The sequence below is a fragment of the Papaver somniferum genome, chromosome 1 (genome assembly GCF_003573695.1).
Source record: "Papaver somniferum cultivar HN1 chromosome 1, ASM357369v1, whole genome shotgun sequence".
Classification (NCBI taxonomy): domain Eukaryota; kingdom Viridiplantae; phylum Streptophyta; class Magnoliopsida; order Ranunculales; family Papaveraceae; genus Papaver; species Papaver somniferum.
The window spans coordinates 159,532,406-159,536,580 of record NC_039358.1 but is presented as its reverse complement, the minus strand read 5'-3'; positions in this window follow the sequence as shown (position 1 = coordinate 159,536,580).

Here is a 4,175-nt window from a genome sequence, read left to right as displayed (position 1 = left end):
TGCTGGATCAGAGGCGTAGGAGTACAACTGTACCTTGAATTAGTGGGAGACTGATTGGGGTTCAACTATAGTCCAGTCCGAAGTTAGCTTGGAGCAGGCTAGTGTCTGTAGCGGCTTAATACAGTGTGTATTCAATCTAGATTAGGTCCCGAGGTTTTTCTGCATTTGCGGTTTCCTCGTTAATAGAACTTCTGATGTCTGTGTTATTTCTTTTCCGCATTATATTTACTATATAATTGAAATAATACAGGTTGTGTGTTAAATATCATCAATTGGAAATCCAACCTTTGGTTATTGATTGATATTGATTGATCCTTGGACATTGGTCTTTGGTCTTTGATAAAGACTCGCAGATTTCCATTTGCTTGAGTAAAGATCAAATCGAGAGATTGAGATATAAACTCTTTGATATATATTTTTATTGATTGAGTCTAACTGTCTAGTTGGTTCTCATAAAAAGTATATTGGAGTTTGTCCATACAGATTGCTAAGAGAAATATTGGGTGGTGTTGTTAGACCCCCGCTCTTTCATAAACAATTCACTTCCCTCATCATGGAAGCGTAATGACTGACGGTTACACAAATTCACTTCCCTCATCATGGAAGCATAACATCTGACAGTTACACGTTACTCTATTCTTCCACCACTCAATCGTTTCCACTTTCTACGAGACCAGGGTACGTTTCAATATGACTTGTATAAATAGGCTTCACCTATTTTCACCAAACAACAAGTTTGGGTCGGCAACAACACAGTATCTAGAAATCACCTGGTAGCTTTCCATCCTGCTAGGCAGTTCTACCTTCACATACGAGTCATAAACAACCACACCTTCAGAATCAACTATTCTGGTCTCAACACTCTCTTCGCTTCCCTCCCTAAGACCAACCCTTCTCCTTCACTTTGTAACCGAAGCAAGCCTGGAACGACCATTTCTTGGTTTAAGCCAGGATTGTACAGATTGATCTCTCGAATCAGAAAGTACTCTCGTGCAGTGCATTGTTTAGGGTTTAGATTCGTTTCTCATCCACACACCCGAAATTACCAAAATCAGCAGAAACAGTTTTCACACACATACAACAGTATAACATAAGAAGTTCAACATAAATAACATAAGAAAGAGTTTAAACAGAAATGAAGATAAATACACTAATCCAGATTGTGATAAAAGTCCTCAGCAATCTTAGATATTGATTCAGCTAGGTTTGGGTCAACTGTCACAGCATGAGTCAATTGTCTCTCCAAGCACTCATTCCTTTGAAGAAGACGAGCGACTTTAGGATTGGCAGGTTTCTTCATTTTGTTAATGTCTGTATGGATTAAAGGAGATGGAGTACCAACACGAGTTCCAAGCTGAACAATATTAAAATGACTACATATTCGGCTAATGAGGCATGGAAAACCAAGATTCTTCTTTTGTGAGACCATGTGAATCATTTGACGAACAATTAGTCCACGGAAATCAACCTCTTCACCAGAAACAATATGGTACATCAACTCAGCCAGAGTTCTGATCCAAAGATTTTTGTCGAGGGTACTTGGGATTAAGTTAGCCACAACCAGCTTACCAAAAATATTCAAATGAAAGCTTATGTTATCCATAGGAAGTTTGCTTTCAACCCATGTAAATTTTTCCCCTAGGAGTGATTCAGACAACTGATTCTTATTTGGTCTTTGACCTTCCGTTGAGGAACAACAAAGGAATGATGTAAAGTTAAGTCTAATAACTCAGATATCACACCTCGGTTAACTTCCATTAGTGTTCCTTTGACCAGAGTCTTGAAAGAGCAATCAGTATTGTTGGATGCATGCATATTAGCATAAAATTCACAGTTCATCTCAGGATATGATTCCCCTAAGCCCTTATGAATATCACCCCACACAAACTGGTCCATGAACGAGTGAAATTCTGGTTCTTGAACCGTCCGATCATATACCCTTTTCATGAAAAGTGACCACTGGAGAGTTTATTATATCTATCCCTAGCATAGATATTGATAAAGCTAATCCGACGACTAGCATCAAAGTAAGGTTGTTGGTAGTTTATACCAACATCATCATCAACAAACTCATCATCAGTGTCAACCAACCTCTTATTTGAACTGGAGTTGGTAACCGAACGCTCACCAAGATTCAATCTTTTCCTAGAAGCCATATCACAAAGTAAGAGGAACTTACCGAGTACACGAATAGCTCTTAATGGTGAAGCTCCGGAATAAGAGAATCTTGAAGAATTAAGGACACTCTGTCAGTGGAATTCTTGTTCTCAACAAAAAGACAAAGGCAAAAAAAAGTTTTGAAAATTTGCAAACTCTTGGGTATACTTTTTCGCACTCGAACGAGGGGAAGAAGAAATGAAACGAACGAAGAAAAATCCTCCTCTTTTATACACCACAAGGTGGTATTTGAACTGTCACAACGCGTTCTTGAACACGGTTCACACACGTAAAGGTTATAAGAACAGATTACTTGAACCGTACGTGTGAAAAAAGGACTCGTTTGTTTTGAGACATCATATTTTTAAACAAATATGAAGGAGGGACTTGGAGCAAGGCTCAACATCCCTTTAACGATCACTTCATCGTGATCACAGGAGGAGGACTCCCTTGCACACCATGACACCAAGAGAGAGTTTCCTTCCAACAACCTTTACAACTTCCAGTATCGAGAGACACCCAAGGAACTGTCTTTATACGTTTTCCAAAGATTTTAAGAAGATCACAAAAGGATTTGCAATACTGATTTCTTTGTTTCCATTTTGTAAGAGACAGTTTCTGCAGATAGTTTATAGTACTACAACGGGAAACTCTTTTGATAAAAAAAGACGTCATATCTTTTTCATAAAAGAAGACAATACTATTATCTTGGCAGGAGGTGTCAGGGATTGAGCAATGAATCGATTCATGCTTTGAAGTGATATACTTAGGTGTCTGAGATTTAAACTCCTCTTGTAATTCGTTTAGTTTGTTACGACATTGAATTAAGCAGAGGAGGAGCATTGCTCTCACTGATCAGTGAAAAGTGGGGGTACAACAACTACACCCAACAATTCGATTAGCAATCTGTATGGAAAAACTCCAATATACTTTCTAGAGAATCAACTAGACAGTCAAACTCAATCTAGATAAAAGTATATCAAAGAGTTTATATCTCAATCTCTCGATTTGATCTTTACTCAAGCAAATAGAAATCTGCGAGTTTTTATCAAAGAGAGATAACTTGGATGGTACCAAAGACCAATATCCAAGTGTCAATCAATTTAAATCAACAACCAAAAAGTCGGATATTCTAATTGATTGAACAACGCATAACCTGTGATATTTCAATTATATAACAAAATATAATGCGGAAAAGAAATAACACAAACACCAGAATTTTGTTAACGAGGAACCGCAAATTCAGAAAAACCCCGGTACCTAGTCCAGATTGAACACACACTGTATTAAGCCGCTACAGACACTAGCCTACTCCAAATTAACTTCGGTCTGGACTGTAATTGAACCCCAATCAATCTCACACTGATCTAAGGTACAGTTATGCTCCTACGCCTCTGATCCCAGCAGGATGCTACATACTTGATTCCCTTAGTTGATCTCACCCACAACTAAGAGTTGCTACGACCCAAAGTCGAAGACTTTAATAAACAAATCTGTATCACACAGAAAAGTCTACGGTAATAGATAAATCCGTCTCCCACGAATATACCTATGAGTTTTGTTCTGTCTTTTGATAATCAAGGTGAACATGAACCAATCAATAAACCAGTCTTATATTCCCGAAGAACAACCTAGTATTATTGATCACCTCACAGTAATCTTAATCGATGTAGCGAAAAAAGATATTGTGGAATCACAAACGATGAGACGAAGTGTTTATGATTACTTTTCTATCTTGCCTATCGGAGATATAAATATCGAGCCAATTATTACAATCGTATTTGTAACGATAGAAGATGCAAGATCAGATCACACAACTACAAGAAAAGTAATATCGGTCTGGATTCACAATCCCAATGAAGTATTTAAGTCGTTAACCTGGTTTAGAAGAAGAAACCAAAGGTTAAAGGAGAATCGACTCTAGCTACGCAACTAGTATCACACGTAAGGTGTGGGGATTAGGTTTCCCAGTTGCTAGAGTTCTAGTAGTTTGAAAATTCTCCATAGTCCGCCCAACC